The sequence below is a fragment of the Vombatus ursinus genome, unplaced genomic scaffold (genome assembly GCF_900497805.2).
Source record: "Vombatus ursinus unplaced genomic scaffold, bare-nosed wombat genome assembly UNPS02014805.1, whole genome shotgun sequence".
In the NCBI taxonomy this organism is placed as follows: Eukaryota; Metazoa; Chordata; class Mammalia; order Diprotodontia; family Vombatidae; genus Vombatus; species Vombatus ursinus.
The window spans coordinates 17,538,401-17,559,549 of NW_020954583.1; the positions used below are offsets into that span (position 1 = coordinate 17,538,401).

The window sequence follows — 21,149 nt, forward strand, 5'->3', positions numbered from 1 at the left end:
GCCCCGAGCGCGAAACCCGAGAGGAGGAGCGCGCGCCCGAAGGAGGCGGAAGGGCGCGGGGAGGAGGAGCAAGTGAGGAGGGGGCAGCGAGACGTCGGCACCTCCGAGTCAGCGGCGCAAACCCTGGCAATGGCGAGGTTAGGTGGTGCGCTGAGGGGAAAAAGGACAGGAGGGGGGAGGGTGGGGAAGGTGCAGGGGGTGGAGCCAAGCTCGAGAGAGGCTGGGATTCATGGGCTTGCAGGTGGGCGGGGCCTGAGGGGGTGTGCTTGGGCGCGCGCTCTCTCTGCCCTGGGAGGGCTGACTCCTAGGGGGAGCCGGGCGCCTGGTGATCGGAGCTAGCCAGGGGGTGCTGGGCAGGGACTGAAAGCTTCTCAGGACTGCGCCTACGGGCTGTATTTCCAGTTTCCGTCCCCACCTCTCTCTTGTTTTGGGAAACTGATTGAATTCCGGGATCCTAGCGTTAATCTAATTCAAGTTGTTCTTAACCTTTTTGTGTGTCCTGGACTGCTTTGGAAGTCTGGCGAAGCCTATAGATTTCTCAGGGCAATACTTATAAATCCATCTAACTTGCAGTTGAAACCTTGGGTGGTCTTTCCCAGTAGATTATGAGCTCCTTGAGAGCAAAGTCTGTTTGTATTTGTATTCAAGACAAATATTCTACTTGTGTCCCTCGTGTGGTTAGCACAGTCACTTGCACTTCTAAGCACTTAATAAATGTGTTCATTCATGCGTACATGCATACATACATGAATTAAGTAAAATACATAGGACTTCAAAGGAAACCAATTATGTTGAAATAGTTGTGTGTGTGTGTGTGTGTGCATCTTTAAATTCAAAGACAGGTTAATCTCAGAAAAACTTTTTTGGGGGGGAGGGGGGCAAGGAATGATTTCCTCAAATTCAGAAACTCCCAGTGTAGCAACCCCTTCTACCAAATTACCTTGTAACTCCTCTATACCTTAAAGTCTTAGAAAATTGTGTTCCAGAGCAAAGGGGCTGATGACCTCTCCCATAGTTACACATATGTATGGGTCATAGGCAGAACTTAAACCCCTCCTAAAGGTGGAAAAGAGGCTTCTATTTAGTAGGCAAATTGACTCGAAGATTAAATCCTAGCATCACAGAATGTTAGAAATGAAAAGGACCTTGGGATTGAAAAACTTTGCAGATAAGAACACTGAAAGAAGTGGCCAAGTTGCTTGAAGTTTTAATTTTGATTTTTTAATTAAACTGAATTGCACAAAAATGATTTAAGCACCTACTGAGTGAAGTGAAATGTGAATTAATTGGGGGAGCTACAAATATTAAATAATTCAGGAGCCCTGCCCTTATGGAGCTTACAGTCTGGTAGAGGGGATATGACATGGATAGACAGACAGACAAATAGATAGATACATAGATAGACAAATAGACAGACATGTATATATATATATATATATAATGACTTTGATAATAAGTTCATATGAAAAAGAAGTGAGACAGATGGTGATGTTTGTGTGTGTGTGTGTGTGTGAGTGTGATTTATCCTGGGATTCCCTACTAGCCCCACACACTGTTCTCTGGATGATAGTTATTCAATATTTATTGAGTGAACAAATGATCAAATTTTGCCTAAGGACAGATAAATAGCCAGTTAGAGACAATGTAAAACTATCCAGAGGCAACAAAGTAGATAATTTTTCTAAAAAATTACCCAAGTTTTTTGTTAACTTTTTCTTTATTACAAGAAAGGGGGTATCACATTCAATCTACAAGCATTTTTAAGCTCCAGCTACGTGCTAGACACTGTGCTGTTAAAAACTAAAAAATCGATAAAATTGTTATTTAAAAACTATTCTTTTAGCAGTAACCTTAGCAGAATCCAACCATGGTAGATTTTTAACTGGCATACATGATTAGTATAGTGTCCAAGTGCTTGCCTTGAGTTAGGAATAGACTGAAGTCCCACTTCTGACAAATTCTTGGTGACCCTAAGCAAGTCATTTAATTTTTCAAGGCCTCCATCTAAGACTATAAATTTTGGAACAGTTATGATTTGCTTTGGTGGAAAAGATGTCTTCCCTTTACCAATCAAATCTCAAGTCAGACAGAATATACACCAAAAAAACGATACAATCATGTACACCCAGATAAAGGATAACAACATCTGATAAGCAGTCTTATTCTTTAGAATTTTTAAAGAAGTGATATTGCTTAAACCAAAGGTGATTGTGTAAAATGGGAGATGTTTCCTGCAATTTAGCAAGTCCTCTCTTACACCATCCAGAAAACAATGTGGTCCAATCCTAAAGGACCCATGATGAAAAATGCTATCCACCTGAAGAGAAAGAACTGGTGACGTCTGAATACAGACCAAAGCATAATATTTTTCACTTTCTTTCTTTCTTTCTTTTTGTTCAAGTTTTCTTCCACAAAATGACTATTATGGAAATATGTTTTACATGATTGCACATGTATAACCTGTTATCAGATTGTTTACCTTCTCAAGGAGGGGAGAAAGGAAGGCAGGAGGGAGCGAATATAGAACTCAAAATTTTTAAAAAAAAAACTAATGTTGAAAATTGTTTTTCCATGTGATGGGGGGGAATAAAATCCTATTAAAAAATAAATTATAGATTGACTAACACAGCAAAACAGAAAAATGATAAATGTTGGAGAAGATGTGGGAAAATTAGAACACTAACTCATTGTTGGTGGAGTTGTGAACTGATCCAGCTATTCTGGAGAGCAATTTGGAGCTATGCCCGAAGGGCTATAAAACTGTGCATACCCTTTGACCCAGCAATATCATTTCTATGTCTACATCCCAAAGAAATCATAAAAATGAGAAAAGGACCCATATGTACAAAAATATTTATAGCAGCTCTTTTTGTGGTGGCCAAGAATTGGAAATGGAGGAATATCCATCAATTGAGGAATGGCTGAACAAGTTGTGGTATATGAATGCAACGGAATACTATTGTTCCATAAGAAATAATGAGCAGGCAGACTTCAGAAAAACCTGGAAAGACTTGCATGAACTGATTCCAAGTGAAGCGAGCAGAACCAAGAGAACATCGTACACAGTCACAGCCACATTGTTCGATGACTAACTTTGATAGACTTAGCTCTTCTCAGCAATGCAAGGACCTAAGACAACTCCAAAAGACTCATGATGGAAAATGCAATACCCATCCAGAGAAAGAACTATAGAGTCTGAATGCAGATGGAAGCATTTGCTCTCCTTTTCTTTTGCTGTTTTGTTTTGTTTCTTCTTTCCTGTGTTTTCTCTCATTGGTTCTGATTCTTCTTTACAACATGACTAATGTGAAAATATATTTAATAGGATTGTATATGTAGAGCCTATATCAGATTGCATGTGTTCTTAGGGAAGGGAAGAAAATTTAGAACTCAAAATCTTATGGAAGTGAATGTTGAAAACTAAAAATAAATAAATAAAATTTTTTAAAAAATTATGTTGTCTGAGAAGACACCTCCCTCCCAGTTCTCCCTTCTTTCCCCAACTCCTTTTGGAGAGGTAGAGAGTTCACAAGTATGGAATATTGCATATATTTTCAGATTTTTTTCAATGTATTAATCAGTTTTACTCTTCTTTTTTTTTCTTCATATTTTTCTTATAAACATTTTTTATTATATGGGATACAAGAAGAAATTTAGACTCTATAAAAACAAAAGATGTCAATAAAATCTTACTTCAACAACACCAACAAAATACTGTGCTTATATGTTATGACCTTGAGAGTAAGTTCATATGAAAGAGTGACAGATGGTGACAGTAAAAAGGAAGCCACTCACTCAGCAAGAGAAGTGGAAGCTTTTCCCTCATAACAGAAAGCAGCATGTATACAACAACGGGCCAATGGAGAAAATTACTCCAGACTCTCAGATGTGGAGCTGAGTACCTTTGAAGGGAATTTGTTGATTTATTTTGCTGTGATGACTTTTGTTATTATAGGGGAGTGCTTTTCTTGAGGATCCTGAACATCTTAAAATATAATCTCTTCATAAAACTTATTGCTACATATCTGCACCATATCCTGACAAAGCAGTTTTATTTTAAAACCAATTTAATGAGAGGGATAAATTATAGCTTCTTTAAAGTTGTATACTAGCAACATAGTCTTTTCCATGATATTATTTCACATATAACCTATAATGCTGAAATGCCATCAAAGAATACCCATGCAGCTACCATAGACTGGATTCATTACGAGACTGTTGGCAGCAAAATAATCATTTATTACTTAGAATTATGACTGTACTCCTAAAAAGGTAGAGCATATAAAACTGGCGTGGTTGAAAACTCTACAGCTATATGTTAAAAGCTCATCCCATTTCCTTCTGATTGACTCATTTTTACATCTTTTGATGAAGGTCTTCAGTCAAGAAAAGTGAGTGACTCTCAACACATCAACTTCAGGAATCCTTAAGTCATCTCTTCCAGTACCTCTTTGGGTGGGGCATTTTTGAACTGTAGTCTAAAACTCTCTTTAGTCTGTAATCTAGTGAATTTTGTTAAAACTTTTATAGCTGAGGTGATAATGTGGAAAAGTTACTGGATTAAGACATCAGGAGACTTAGGTTGTAGTCTAAGCTCAACAACTAACTTGCTACATGGCCTTGAGTAAATCACTTAATAGAGAACTAAGGGTTATAAGTCACCTGTAAGATGAGGTGATTGAACTAGAAGATCTTTAAAGTCCTTTATGGCTCTAAAATTACAAAATTCTTGCTGTTGTCCCCTGCCATTCAATCAGTTACCAAGTTCTGATAATTCTTTCTTAAAAGTGCTCCTTCATTCCCGTTTTGAAAGAGTACTAAACTGGATTTCAGGAAAATCCTAGTTCTGCTCATAACTCAAATCTGTTCCTGACCTCAACTGAGCAAGTCATTTTGACTCTGGGCCTCAGTTTCTCATTTATAAAATAGAGGGCTTGGTTTAGATGATCTTCTAAGCATCTAACATGGTATCTGGTACACAGTAAGCACTTAATAAATGCTTATTGAATGAATGACCAAATGAGTATCTAAATATGCCTTTGAGGTCAATAAGTCAAAGATTCTGTCATCTTGAATGTAATTGCAAGTCTCAGAGGGAGAGGGGTCAAGAATTGTGAAAGAATCATTCTAGCTGCAAGCCTGGGCCAAGTCATAAAAACATGGCCAATGTCATGAGGCTGATGTGATTACTTCAAAGTAAAGGAAACTAAAAATACTTTCTGGTGCTTTATAAATGTTTACACTCATCATTTACTCCCTTGCCCCACTCAAGAATAAGTGTAGGCTAAAGAGTTGTTCTTAATAATTCAATACTTTTTCCCTTTCACCCTTCCACTTGCCCCCATCCACTTGCCCCACTCCTCCACTACCTTAGTTAATAGCAACAGACTCTTCCTCAATGTCTGCATCCAAACACTCAACTGTAAATTCATTTGCTATAGGTAGTTCCTGCCCTCAAGGAGCCTACAAAAGTATAATTCAAAGGAAAATTGAGGAAGGAGAGAACATTAAACAGCTGAGGGGAAGGGGGTCAGGGAAGACTTCACTGAGGAGGTGATAACTGAATTAAGCTTTGAGGCAAGATAAAGATTTTAAGAGGTTTCATTGAGATGGGCAGTGGAAACTGTAGATGAATACATGAAATGTCAACTTTGAGGACTCATTAGTGGTCCAACTTGGCTGGAATGCAAAGGAAAATAGCATGAAATAAAACTGGAAAGGTAGCTGGGAATCAGATTGTTGAAGGCTAGTGGCAAGGAGTTTGCACTGTATACTGTAAGTGATAGAGAGCCACTGAAGGTTTTTGAACAGGAGAGGAACATGATTAGTTAAGAAGAGTATTTTGGAATCTTTTAAGGAGCAAGATGGTAGATTAGGCTCTTTTTGCATATCTCTTTAACCCCTTAATCTCAAAATAAAAGAATTATGCATCAGCTGTGATTATAGCTAAATCTACAAAAGAAGATAGAACACTCAAACAGGGTAAAAATTGTTTATTAATTAATACTGGAGGAATTTAATCTCTAAAGGTCTCCTTCATTGCCCCTTTCCCATCAGTTTCTATGATCCATTGGCGACGAACACAAGAAAACTTTCAGGCTTGTACCTTGGGTCCGCATCCCTCATGGCTAAAGTGCCTCTGCCCAAACATCATTATGGAAAGGAATTTGAAAACCAGCTAGGGTAAGTAATCCTGCATGTTACTCAGGTCAAATACGCAAGCCAATGACCTTCTCTGCCCCACCTCACCCCCTCCATGTCCCACAGTATAAGGAAGTTAGAATATCGTTGTAGCCCAAATCTGAAGGTCTTCTCTCCAATAAAGCAGCCAGAGAATAAGTGACACAAGAATACTAGAAAAATGTTGAAACACTAAGGATCAAGAGAAAAAACCTCCAAAAAAAGGCCAGTCCACAGACAAACTAATAGAAAATACTAAAACAACAGAAGGAAGAAATCCACACAAAGAGACATCAAAATATGCTTAGCAAATATGATAATATGAAAGTAATTGAACCAATAGTGCCTCATGAAAAACAGAATCTTCTGGATCCCACCCCCTAACTCCAATAATGAGAAGAAATTCCAAAATGATTCAAAAGAGAAATAAAATTAATAAAATAAGAAATTAGGAATTAATTTAGATCACAGATTAGAGCTGTCAACAGACAACATGGAAATTCCAATGCAGAAATAAAAAAAGAAATGTACATAGATAAGTTTAGTATATATATGTGTGTGTTAAGTATATATGTACATATATGTTTAGTATATATCTCATATATACACATATGTTGTATATATATAAAATTAGTAGTATAGAAAAAAATTGAATCCCTGATAGAAAATCTCTTTAAGAAGTAGAAGCTATGAGAGAGGTTTATCAATTTGGAACAGAAAAACCACTATAGTGGAGAAACAAAACAAAATGGAACATGATAAGTACACCTTAGGAAAAATAAAAGATCATTTCCAAATGAAAAGTTCATTAAAGAGGTAGTATTTGTGCTGGTTCTTAAAGAATGAGTAGGGTAGGGGTCACAGTCCACAGTCTCTGCCTTTACTGACAAGATAAGTTTCTTCTAAAACATAATTTTTTGTAATAACGACTCCTTACCTTTATGGAATAATTTATAGCTTAGGTGGCACAACGAATAGAATGCTGGACCTGGAATTCAGAATCTAGCCTCAAACACTTCATTTTAAGTGTGACTCCGGATGAATCCCTTTAACCTCTGTCTCAGTTTCCTCATCAGTAAAAATGAGGGTAATAATAGCACTTACCAATGTTCCATATCCTTTTCCTGATGCAGAATCTACAGACTCCTTATCTCATCAAAATCAAAATCAAACTTCTCAGTCAGTCTCGTTCTCTCTTTACTCCTTCTCTGTCAACATCTCGTATTACCTCTCAATCTAGAGACGTCAGCTTCTGCTGAGATCGTTTGTATTATGTTATCATTGATCCAGAGTTGGAAGCACCTCAGAGGCCATATAGCCTAACGCCCGCATTTTGCAGGAAACTGCAGCCAAGAGAGATTAGTGACTCACTCAAGGTCACATTGGCAATAACCAACAAAGACGGTGTGTCTTTCTATTATACCATACTACCTCTGATTTGATTCTTGTTCCTTACAGTATTTCTTGCTGCCTCCCTCTCCTCCACTCTGCCAATTCATATATACTGTTTCAAAACTTGGCTAAAAATTTCCATCCTCCCTGAATAATCCCCACCTTTGTGTCTCTGTGTGCAGTTTTCATAAATAAAGCTTCGCAGAGGTAAAGAAGAGAAATGGATAATTAACATTGGCTCTAGTGAATGTCTGAATGATAATTAGATTATTTAATATGACATAAATTGACAAGAGGCGATTTAAAAGCAATCGGGGGTCCTGTGCTCTCAGATTAAGACCAGAGTGATTCTAACATGGTGGTTCCTGGGAATAGCTCCAAAGATCCTCAAATGAGCAAGAATCTGGTGCAGGCTGTGGATTTAAAGGTCAAGTGTTTAGGAGTAGTGATATGCAAAGCAGGAAGTATATTCACACCATGTACAAATTATAGACTATCAGAGTCAAATGGAATAGGATGTTACCATCTCCAAACCTTCATTTTTCAGATGAGAAAATGTGCCTTATTCCCAGAATCCATATTTGCAAATTCACTTACTCAGTAAAATACCAAAATCAATACTAGTAGCACTTTCACGCTCATTCACAGACATGTGAAATCTGAGTTACCCAGTGTGTGTGTGTACTTCCCAGATGAGGCCTAACCAGGCAACACTTTGTCTTCTTGTTTCAGCTCTCATACCGTAAATGTATCCTTTTCATGGTTTATTTAGTGCCACATTTTCTTCCACATTTTTGTGCTTTTTGTTGGTGATCTTACTTTAAAATGGCCCCCAAACAAATTGCTGAAGTTCTGTTTTGTGTTGTTCCTAAGTATAAGAAGGCTGTGATGTGCCTTATGGAGAAAATACGTGTGTTAGATAAGCTTTGTTCAGACATGAATTATATAATGCTGTTTTTTATCAGAAACGCACATAAAACAACATCATGTATTGAAGAGTCATTAAAAATGTTGTGACCAGAGGCTTACACTATCCTGTATTTCCCCTTACACAAGGTCCTATATTTCTCCTGGGAGCAGTGGTTGAGTATTCAGTGTTCTCAGCAACTTTATAGACCATAGCTGCCAGAATGACTGAATGATGAGAATCAGTGTGTGTGTGTGTGTGTGTAGAGGATTGTGCTGTATCAAACTGAAATAAGCTATGAAACTAATCTCTTTCCCCTCCCAGAGACTGAGGTAGTGCTGGGGGAAGGATTAAGCCCCATGTGTTGGGGAGTAAGTTTGTATACTTGTGATTATACCTTTTGAAGTAAATATTCCTTTTTAAAAACTAATCTAACTATTAGAGGCTAAATGGAACTGAAGTACAGAGGACTGCCCTCTATACTTCGAAGCATACCTTGGGTTGGGGATAAACCAATAGCAGAGAGTAGGGAAACCTACTAAACCTAAACCAGGGGTAGGGAACCTGCAGCCTTTTGAATGAATCCAAATTTTACAGAAAAAATTTATTTTTAATTTAAATTTAATTTAAAACAAACTTTTATTTTTATTAATAAATTTTTGTTCCTCTTTTATATTTTTATTTTATTTTTAAAATGAACATATTTAAAATACCAAAGAATAAAATGTTTCAATGAAATAATCCTCCCAGATTGACTGGCACAATTAGAACATTAGTAAGCTATGAGAGCTAAATTGACGGCTTCTATATTCATTATTTAGTTCTAACTTCCTCCACTTGATTAGCACCACCACTGTATGAGACTGGTTGGTGAGAGTTTATGGCAGTTGAGTACGCCAGTCTCTTACCAACTTTTGACAATGGTGCACCATGTTTCTATTTGAAGTGGAATTTGTGAGTAGTTGCACTGCTTGACAGTATTTTTTAATTCTGTCTGCTTACTAATCCATCATGTCAAAGAAGACCAAGAGAATGCTGAAGGAAGAAAATAGATTTTATAATGAGGATTGGGTATTTCAATATTATCTTTTTTCTGCTAAAAAAAAAGATGATTTGCTTGCCTTGTGATACTGCAATATCAACATTAAAGAAATTCTCAGCATTATAACACTCATAAGCACCACAAATATTTTAAATTAGAGGGAGAGGCATGAAAGGTTGTATTGAAGAAATTAAAAGATGAAAAGTAAAAGCAAAGACAATTCTTTCAAGCAGCAATAAGACCTGGAAATAATGCCACTGAAGCAACTTATAAAGTAGCTTATATACTCAGGCAAAAAAGGAAGCCATTCAGTGATACAGAAATTGTGAAAGAATGCATTGTGGAACTTGTAGGATACTTCGACCCCAATAACATTTCAAAGTACAAAAAACTGCCTCTTTCGAGGAGAACTGTAACTGATTGGCAGCCTGAATTAGCCTTCAACTTAACAGAACAACTTCATGCAATACTTCAAAAGGAAAATACATACTATTCAATCACTTTGGATAAATCAACTGATTTTATTGACTCAGTATAAGTTTTATACTTCATTCGAGTCATTACAGAAGATTTTCTTTGCTACAAAGAGTTACTTGCTTTGGGCACTCTTACAAACAGAACACAGGGAATAGATGTCTTCAACAACTTTCAAGATAATGTCATGAAATTGGACTGAATTTGGTAAATTTAGTAAGTGTATGTACAGACAGTGCACCTTCCATGATAGGAAAACATGAAACATTTATTGCACAGATAAAAAAAAAATTAACAGATGTAGATGCTCTCATTTCTTTTCATTGTATCTTGCTTCAAAAAAATATCTGTGCTGAAGCTACTCTTTTAAGTGACACTTTGGAACAAGTTATAAGTATTGTTAACTATATTCATGCAAATGCAACATGGCATCATCAGTTTCATAACATGTTAAAGTTGAGCAATGAAGTATCCAGAGTAGATTTGCCATATCATTCTAAAGTGTGTTGGCGCTCTCCAGAACAGGTGTTAGTCAAAATTTTATCTCTGTGAGAAGGGACAGTTAAATTTTATGAAGAACAGAATGAGCAATGTGAATTACTGAAAGAAAATTTCTATAGGAGTGCTGCAGTACTGAGTGTTATGTCAAATCAAAACAACTTGAATATTTCTTTGCAAGGTAAAACTAAGTCTATATATGATATGTGGCAAAAAAAAAGCAATCTTTTTTCAAAACACTTCTTCAAAAGGAAATTTTGGATGAACATTTTCCTGTTAGCAAAGGTCATTGATGAGCAGGATGACATGTGTTAATCATTTGAAGAATAGGCAGCTGTTATAGACCTATTAACTGAAGATTACAATGAAAGGTTCACTGACTTTGAGAATCATGATGTGACATTCAAATTAGCATTTCAGCCTCACCTAGTTGATATCATCATGGCTCCTAAAGAACTAGAGATGGAATCGATTGAGCTCTCAGTAGATGACATTTTAATGTCATTGTTTAATGCTAAGAAAGATCCAATTGAAATATGGAAAAATGCAGCGGAATACCCATGCCTTTGGCAACATGCCCAAGAAATGCTTTCTTGCTTTTCAACCACTTAGTGCTGCAAAATCTACATTCTCCTACCTAACCCAAATGAAGACACCCTTCTTAAGATCACAGATTACTGATACCCATGTAGAAGATCAACTGAAATTACAGGCCTTCATGCTGCAACCAAATATTCAAATGCTTTCCAACAAAAAGCAGACAAAACAAAGTCATTAAAAGGTTAGTTAACTTTAAAATTAACAAATAGTTTTCATTTTTTGAAACTATTAAGTATATAGTTGTTAGATTTTTACAAAATAATGTGTATTTTTTAATATATCTAATTAATGTTTCTTGAATGTGTCCTTATTTGATTACAGCCAAATATTAATGCAGCCTTCTAATATGAAAAGGTTCCCCACCCTGGCCTAAACACTCCAAACCCCCATCAGAGTACCTAAGAATTCTGGAGGGATAGAGTAAGATTTTGTATTTCTGGCCTTCAGGGCAGTGAGGATAGGGTATCAAGAAGGGGGAGAGTATGAGTTGTCATGTATACATATGCATAACATATGTGCACATATGTGCATACACATATATGTGTTTGTATATTCATACATTTAAATTTGGGTGTAAACTAAGCCATTCTCATACTTTCTTTTAAGGGTTTAGACACAGGAGTAGGGAACCTTCGTCCTCTAGGCCACATGTGGCCCTCTAGGTCCTCAAGTGCAACCCTTTGACTGAATCCAAACTTCACAGAACAAATCCTTTTATTAAGGGGATTAGGCCACATTAGAGATAAGGTCACATGTAGCCTCGGGGCCTCAGGTTCCTCACCCCTGGTTAGAATATATGGTAACTTTCAGTACTAGGCCCAAACAGATGTTTCTATAGCTCAGAGGTAGCTGATAGATTATATTCTCATTCAATCCAATCTAGCAAGAATATATTGATCTGTTATGTGCAAAGCACCGTTAAGAGGTTCTCTGAACTTGTCTTTTTGAATTGTTATATTTCCCAGAAACACTGGACCCAGAACATGCAGGAGGCCCTGAATGTGTCAAGGACAAAGCGCCCCCTCCACACACACACAGCTGCCATAATTTGTTGTTTGCACACCAAGCTGGATTCCCTGTGTGTCCTTGGGAGGCAAGACAGGTATCAGTCAGTCTGTTCCAGGCTGGGAAACTGCTTGTGCAGCTGTGGTCCTTTGCAGATAAGCAGATCCTCCTATCTTCATAGTCTAGTGGCTCCCAAGGGAAGTTTGCCAACAACTTGCTTCCCCTGCTTTAGGAGTGGTTTTGTCTTTTTTTCCCACCTCTACTGTATCTTTCCTCTCCCATATCAAGCCCCTTCCTGCTTTCTTCTCCTGCTTTTGTGGGACTGTTATAAATATGCAAACTTCTGTAAGGATTGTGAACTCTTTGGGTTCCACAAGCATGTTTATTTCTCTTGTAATAAACCTGGTTTTCACATAAGTTTCACGATGTTGTAGTTGCCTGTTGACAGCGCTATACTAAGCATTGGGGATGGGTAGGGGGGAATATACTTGTCCTAGAAGAACTTATATTCTCCCAGGTAGATAGAGTATAATGTGAAGATAATAATACACATGATTATTCACATGGAAAGGGGCGTGTGTCTGAACAAAAACAGGGATTCTTAGAAGGAGAGGTAAGGTTAGAGTGCTTTCCAAGACTGGGGGACAGTCTATGCAAAGTCACGGTGGTGGGAAACAGTTCTGGAAACAAACAGTATGTCAGTTCGTGTGGAACAGAGGGCATTAAGAGGAATAACATGTAATAAGCCTAGCAAGGTAGACTGGAACCAGATTGTGAAGTGCTTCAAATGCCCAGTTAAGGAGTTCATATATTATGCTAGAAGTAATCTGAGACCGTAGAAGGTACTTGATCTGGGAAGTACATGTTCAGACTTGTACTTTAGAAAGATTATTTTGGAAGGTATATAGGAAGGATTGGAGTAGGGAGAGACTGGAAGCCTAAGAGTCTGATAAGCAGGCTATTAAGGTTTATGCTAGTTAGTAGGCATGGTTCAGGCAGAAAGGAAGGCAGGCAGGCAGGCAATAAGCATTAATTTGGTGCCTATTATGTACCAGGCACAACACTAAGTGATTTAAAAATATTACCTCATTTAGTCCTCACAACAACCCTGAGAGGTAGGTGCTATTTTTATCCCCATTTCACAGTTAAAGAATCTGAGACAGAACAATCATAAGAATCATAAAGCTAGTCTGAGGCTGGATTTGAACTCAAAGTCTTACTGATTCCAGGCCTAGCACGCTATCCAATGTGCCAGCTAACTGCTTTCTAGATGTAGGATAGTTAGTCATATTGAGTAAAGAAAAGGAGACAGGTGTAAGATATGCTGTGAAGGTGCTGCCACTCTACCATTCAAGATAATTTATACCATTGTTCCTGACTTTTTATCTTCAAACTAGCCAAAATTCTGAATAATATATATATAATATATAGATAGATATGTATGTATATATACACATACACACACATATGGAGAGTCTGATCAAAGCTAACAAGAAGGATTAGACTTCTTTTGATGATGTGTCAATATAGATAGAGTCTATAAATACTCTGCCATACTACACTTGGGACTTTCATAATGAGGTATGATGATACTACTCCCTCCTTGAGGGTGATTGATTGAGTCATGGTTAGGCTACGCCTGAGCCACACCTTTAGCTTGGCCTTTATAAAGAAGAGTAGAAAGAGTTGATAGAGAGAGAAAGTAGAGACCCAGGGCTCCTTGGTTTTCCAGAGGGGAAGCCTATCCATCTTCTGGGTCCCTTCAGGGAATGGTGCTGATAGGAGAGTAGGAAACACATGGCCTCAGAAATGGCCACACCCACAAGCAATGGAGGAGTCAGTGAAGCTCTGGGCCAACAGTAACACCTAATTCCATTCTGACCAAGCAGGTTAGAGAATGACTAATTGCCAAGAATTTATAGACATACCAGATGGTTCCTGCTTGTCTGTTTTCCTAGTCTCCTCATCCTCACCCTGAATGTGTCACAGACAATGATTAAAAAATGTTTGTAGTTAAAGGAGTCAAGGACAAATGGATGTTTCTGAACACAACTGTTGTGTTCTGAACACAACAAGGTCGTTTTGCTGACTGAGATAATATATTCACATATCACATAGTTTTAAAAGATCTCTTTCCTGAAATTCTCCAAGTGGGAATTAAACTCATTTCTTATAAACCACGATTCTGAAGTCTCAGGATTTTTATTGAACAAAAAGTGTCATTACTTTTAAGATGCTGAAATAGGATTTCTATTGACTGGTTTCTCCAAAGAGAATTAGTTGGAAGCCTTGCCTGACTACTATTCTATCCACAAGTAATTCAACCCCAGGATGAAAAATGCTGTTTACCCTATGACCAAATAACTCTATATAGTGCTTCATTATTTACCTTATTACTGAATAAAGTACTTGAGCAAATCCTTATCTGGGTAGGATAATCTGAGAGTGCCCACAATCTAGCAAAACATACATTTTAAGTGGATACTAAAAGCCCATTAGTACAACATGTATGGGGTGAAATTCTATGGGTATAGGTCTCTGATTTATCGGCTCTTAAGCATTCTTGATTATACATCACCCAGTCATTATAGCGTGTATTTACAGAACCTCTTTATAGTGTAATATTACACTATTATGAATAATTCCTCCCTTTCCTTCTACTTGTTATCTGGGAGGGTAAAGGTGCTGTAGAGGTAGGAAAAAAGACAAAACCACTCCCAAAGCAGGGGAAAGCAAGGTGATGGCAAAAGCCACATTCTTTTCCCTTGGGAACAGCTAGATTATGAAGATAGGAGGGTCTGCTTATCTGCAAAGCACCACAGCTGCACAAGCAGTTTCCCAGCCTGGAACAGACCGACTGATACCTGTCTTGCCTCCCAAGGACTTACAGGAAATCCAGCTTGGTGTGCAAAGAACAAGTTATGTCCTATAATCTTTAGGAAATAAGTAGCACATTTGTTTATTAATATTTGCACCAAGCCACTTCTAAGGAAATAAGAATTTTTTTTTATATGTTCTTCATGAATCCTCTGAGAGGTAGGTGTGGTATGAAAAGGAATGAACAAGAAAAACAAAAGAAGGAAGGCATGTGATTGTGGTGCAGACTGTTTGGCAACGAGGTGGTTGTCTCCTCCCCATAACTTTATAATCAGTGTTTGGAATCTACACACAAGATTTCATAAATATAGCCCCTTTGCAAAGGGGCTATACATACATATATGTGTGTATACCCGTATGTATGGGCTAACATGTGATCAAAGGCACTCCTTCCACCAAAAACAGATTAAAAAAAAAAACCAACAACCAAAAACCTTAAGTATAAACAAGCCATCTTTTAAATGTAAAGACTTAGATGGAAAGAAATATCAGTAACTTAGACTAGTAGCATAAGTTATCACTGCTGCTTCTATGCTACTGTTTCTTGACCTGGTATTTTATGGCCAGGGCACAAGAGAGAGACAGAGAGACAGAAACAGAGAGAAACAGAGATAGAGAGAGGGAGAAAGAAAAGTAGGTGCCAGGTTGTGAATGAATGAATGAAGCATTGATTAAGCTCTTACTATATGCAAAGTAAGCACAGGAATGCAAGCTTTCCAAGAGTTTCCCAATTCTCAGCCTAGAGAGCTTCTTAATGCTCTTCTGAATACTTCCAAAGTAATCTTCCTAATGCTCAAGTCTGATCAGGTGGAAGGTTTTAACTGCAAATTAAATGGAAAAGTCTCATGGTCCTTAGGAAACAGAGGCAAGGCAAAAGCAGATAGATCTTAATCCTTCTTTAAGGTCACTTCCACTGATAAAATTATATCCATTTCTGATGTTGAACCATTTGACAGTACGAAGGACTTTGGTGTCAAAAACCTTCTTTTCTGGGTCTTCAGTAGCTGTGGCTGTAACCTCTATGGGATCAGTTGCCAGGCTCCTCTTCATTGGAGTTGCTTTCCAGGATGATGGCTTTGAGCAACGGATTGGTAACAGTGCTATTCCCTAGGTTCTTGACAAGTTCAGGGGTCGGGCTGTCTCCATCAGGGTCTGAGGGAAGATGGTAGTAGTGGTTTGATTTTCATGCTGCCTCCTATCTCTCACTGAAGGTGTCCTGTTGCACTATCTAGGCTGAGTTTACCTGCCCTGTATATGACTGTTGGTTGACTGTTGGCAGGGATGGCTGGTCTCCTCTCCACAGGAGCCACTTCCCTGGGTGATGACTGTGAAGACTGTTTTGGAAGCAGGACCTGGTGATTTGGAAGGCTACCACCACTCTCATGACTCCTATGCTTATCTGCTTGTTGGTGGCAGTTGGTCAATACTTGTGACTGATGGTGAAAAAATGTTGGACCCCCTTGTCACAGTGATTTTGCAATGAAGGTCCTTGAATGTCATGTTATCAACTTTCTAGGTAATGGAAAGTCATTGAAAGTTTTTGAGTATGGATATGACAGACCAAGACTAATATTTTTATAAAGTTAATTTGAAAGCAATATGTATAATGGATTGAAGAGATGAAAAACTGGATGTGGGCAGACCACAAATAAACTGACTACTGCAATACTCCATGTAAAAAATAATGAAATCCCAAAGGTGGCAGTGGGAATGGTAAGGAGGCTTTAGATTTAAGTGACACTATAAAGGAAGAATGACAGATTTTGGTGACTGATTAGATTTGTGGGTCAAAGGAAAGGAAAGGAGTCAACGATGACTGGGGTTTTGAGTCTAGATAACTTGGAGAATGCTTATGCAACGAACAGAATAGGAAAGTCAGGAGGAAACCCAGTTTGAAGGAAGGATGGGTTTAGTTTTAGACATGAGTATAAAACATCCAGTTGGAGAAAAATAGCTTGCAGGTAAAAACAAATATAGGAGATAAAGGATAGATAGTGAGTCAAGGCTGGAGAAATAGATTTGAAGAGCCATTCATATAAATGTAGAAGTTGAAGCCTTTATAATGAATGAAATTGCCATGGACAGAATTTTGGAAAACACTTAAATTTAGCATGCTAGAGGAGGAAGAAATACAAGCAAAGGAACAGAGAGACAAGGAAGAAAGAGACCCAAGAAATAGGATAAATTCAGAGTAAGAGAGTTGCAAGGGACTTTAGAAAGTATCTAAGCCAACCTTAACTCTTTATAGATAAGGAACCTGACGTACGGAGAAAGGCCATGTCAGGGATTCAAGAGAGAAGAGAGTTCCTCGTGTTTGTTAGGCAAGTGTGCTTTTCTCTAGTCACCGAGGTTCAGAAACATTGAGTCATCCTTGACATTTCCTCCTTCCACTTTCTTCACAACATCTGATCAGTTACCAACTCTTCTCAATTCTACCTCAGACATATTTCTTCTATCTATTCCCTTTCTTCCATTTGAACTGCTACCTCCAACTTCTGGACTATTTTAGCAGTTTTCTAACAGTTCTGAGGCTCTGTTTCTCTCCTCTTAGACTCTTAACTAAATATTTGGTTCATTCTTTCATTCCATCCTTGTGTAACTGGAAAGAAATTTTCCTAATGCTCAGGTCTAATTATATTAGTATTCTGCCCAGGTCCAATCATATTAATACTTTAAGCAAAAACTTTCAGTGGCTTTCCATTGCCTACCAAATAAAATAAAATTAGCTCAGAATTCAAGATCCTCCATTGTTTAGCTATAATCTACCTTTTTAGCCTTATTTCTCATTATTTCCTTTTATATAACCTATCTCCTGTACTTAACACAGTACCTGGCATATAGTAGGCACTTAATAAATGTTTATCGATTGACTAATTCCCAATAAGTTGTGGTGGCATGGAAGTGCCGTGGAGGCATGTTGGATCATGCATGGACATTGTGTATCTGATTCAGGTCAGCTGACCAGGTAGTAAAGAAGAGGCTCTTTAATTGGTTTCAAAGGCATTCAAAAAGACCTGTGAGCCTTGACTTAGACCCTCCAGTCTATTTTTTTCAGTTGCACTGTGGGCAGATCTAGATGACTCCATGCACTGTATGGCAAGACAATGAAGGACTGGGAACCTCTCCCCTCTGATACCACGTGACCCTGTGAAAAAGACTTTGGTTCTTGGTCTCTGCATTTGCTCTTTTCTGTTTTAAGTGAAGGGAGTGGAGTCTCTGATTCTGTGAGTTTTGAAAGGTCAGAAGGGCACCCTAACTCTCCAGTATTAGAGTGTCTGTTTAAATCCAACGTAGCATCTTTGCCCCAAGGAACAAGAAAAGACCCCCAGAAGTGACTTTGAGGACCCTGGCCCTGTGGTACCTGAAATAAGGAATCATCTGGCCATGATACCATCTTTGGAGATGAACTTCATAGGACCAATGCTATATAGGATCTGAGGTAAGGGTGAGCCTTCTTCTTCCAGAAACCCAAGTGGCATAGGGGAGAGTATGATTCCAGGTTTGGGGGAAAATGTTTGTACTTTTTTCTTGCCATATCTCAGAAGAGTCCCAGATAAAATCCCACCTGCTACAGGAGGCCTTTCCCTAATCACCTTCAATCCTAGTACCTCCCCTCTGTTGATTATTTCCCATTGATCCTGTATATAGCTTGTTTGTACATAAATATGTACATTTTATCTCTCCAATTACACTGTGAGCTCCTGGGGAGCAGGGACTGACTATCTTTTGCCTTTCTTTCTATGCCCAGCACTTAGCATGGTGCCTGGCACATAGTAGATGCTTAATAAATATTTATTGGCTTTGTAAAAGATAATTGATTTTAAGTGGTTAAATGGAACTGGAGCACTAGTCATTGACACCTAACAGTGAGGGAACATGGTGAGTAGAGACACCTAAAACTCTTCAGGGTAGCCTGCCTCAGTCTGGAACATTAATCCAGATCCTGTTGGCTCCCAATGCCCATGCATTTGCACAAATCATCATCCCCCATGCCTGGAATAAATTCCTTCTCTATTTCCTTCCTTCTCTATTTCTTTCCTTCTTCAAAGCCTAGCTGATCTCCCCAGCTAGAAATGAATCCAATCCCCTGGAACAGATCATGTGCTTATACTATTTAGCATCTACTATGCAGTTAATAATTTTCTAATGATTCAGTACTTCCTTAAACCATTGAAATAATTATAGCTATTTGTATATTTGTCTATTCAAGTTCCATGAAGTCATGAATAATCTCTTTTTTGTATTACAGCCAAACCATTAATGTATGAAATGGTCGTACTACCACTAGTGTGTAAAATGGTCACATATATTCAAATTCACACTATTTATGTAAAATACAGTAATTGGTTCCAGCTTAATAGAAATATATAGCTCAGAATTCAAATAATATGACCACCTCACTGAATTACTTATTCATACTAATCAAGACCTAGCTATGTTGTATTTTACCAGTGCCGAAGACGGTGCCCTGTGTATAGTAGGCATCAATAAGTGCTTTTAATTAAATTAAATTGAATTGAGGAGATGACAAAAAAAACAGCTAGAATGGGGTAGCAAAGATAAGCAGGTCTAAAATATGAAGATGGATGGAGTTAATAAGGGTACACATTTAAATATTACTTTTTTACAATTTTGCTTTTCTGATCTAGGCCTATGGTTTCATTATAGGCAACTGATAGGTTGCTGCATAAAGTTTGAAAATTGTTGCTCTAAGTAAAAGTATACTAATGAATTGAATGTTCCTTCAAAGATTATCTTGGAAATTGATATTAACAATTCTTTTCTTTTACTCTCTTAATTTTTTTTGTTATGAAAAACCATTCAGAAGATGGAGGCTTAGAAATGTATATGTGTAGTCAGCAAATTGGCAAAGATAACAAAGGATGGGAATGATCAGTTTTGGAGAGGTTGTGGAAAGATAGGTTGTGATAGGACTAATATTAACGGGGTTTCCTTGTTGCAACTTCTTCCCACCACACACATCATGGGAAAGGCCCAGGCCCATACTCCTTCCTTACTTTGACAGGAATTGAAAGGAAATAGAGGGGAGTCTAGAGTCCCACAAGCCTTAGAACCTAGATACCTGCTGGTCCTAGTGAATTAGATTTCAGTTATTAAGCGCCATTACAAGGTAAAAATGAACCACTAAGATTCTGAAAGGGGCACACTCTCATATCTTCTGGCCACCTAAAGGCATAAAAAGTCCCAGGCATGGGCAGGCAGTTGGAGCCCCTGTGACTTGATAGATTTCTGAAGACCACTTCCTTCAACACCATGTCCTGCCCTGATGACAGACACATTTTCATGTGGAGACAAGGGGGACTGCATACCTAAACGCTATATGCTATTGTATCCTTGTTGCATAACCTCGCTTTGCTAGGGCAACATAAACCTCCTTTTGTTAACTGTTCAATAACTCTTGAATGCTACATTTTATCCCAATATTGAACCTGAGTTGAGAGTGCTGGCATTAAAGCCAAGTCCATTATCTCATTGTCTCTGTTCCCTGTCCCTTATTTCCTGTAAATTTCATCTATATTTTGTGGGGGGAAGTAAAAAATAGAGGGTCTCCAATTAGCCTTTGCTTAACTTGATACCTAGTGGGCACTCAATAAATGTTTATTGATTTATTGATATACTACTGCAACAAATCTGCAAAGTAGGTACTATTATGGTCCACATTTTACAGTGAAATCTCCTGAAATTCAGAGATGTTAAATAATTTGATCTAAGACACATAGCTAATAAATGTATGAGATGGAATCTGAACCCACGTCTTCTTGACTATACTGTTTTTCTAGGTAACTGAGTTAATTGACAGAAGGATCCCACTAAAGGAATACCTATCTTTACATCTGCTTAGAAAGGAGGAAAAAGGAAACATCCCAGCTATGTGATACATTTCATGTTTTGAATTGGGCTGTGAGGGATTGTCTGATGTTGGCTACGTGCCATGTGGGGGTTGTGACAAGATGGGGCAGGGACAAGATATTAGGAAGTAACCGGAGCTCACACTCCAGAGGCAGGGGGCTGTGCCACGTGGGAGTGGGACGGCAGAGAACGAGCTCCCTTTGTCTAGTCCTCTCCCTAGGTACAACGTCAACCCCAGATGCCTCCTTCCGGTATCCGGGCCTATCTTCCTTTGTCACGTCCTCTCCCTTGGTGCAGCGCTAA

The 21,149-nt window shown here is 38.2% G+C and overlaps 1 pseudogene; it reads left to right on the forward strand.

Moving 5' to 3' along the window:
* Positions 1 to 21: 21 nt before the first annotated feature.
* LOC114051782 overlaps positions 22 to 21,149 on the forward strand; it is a 91,859-nt pseudogene continuing 70,731 nt past the window's right edge.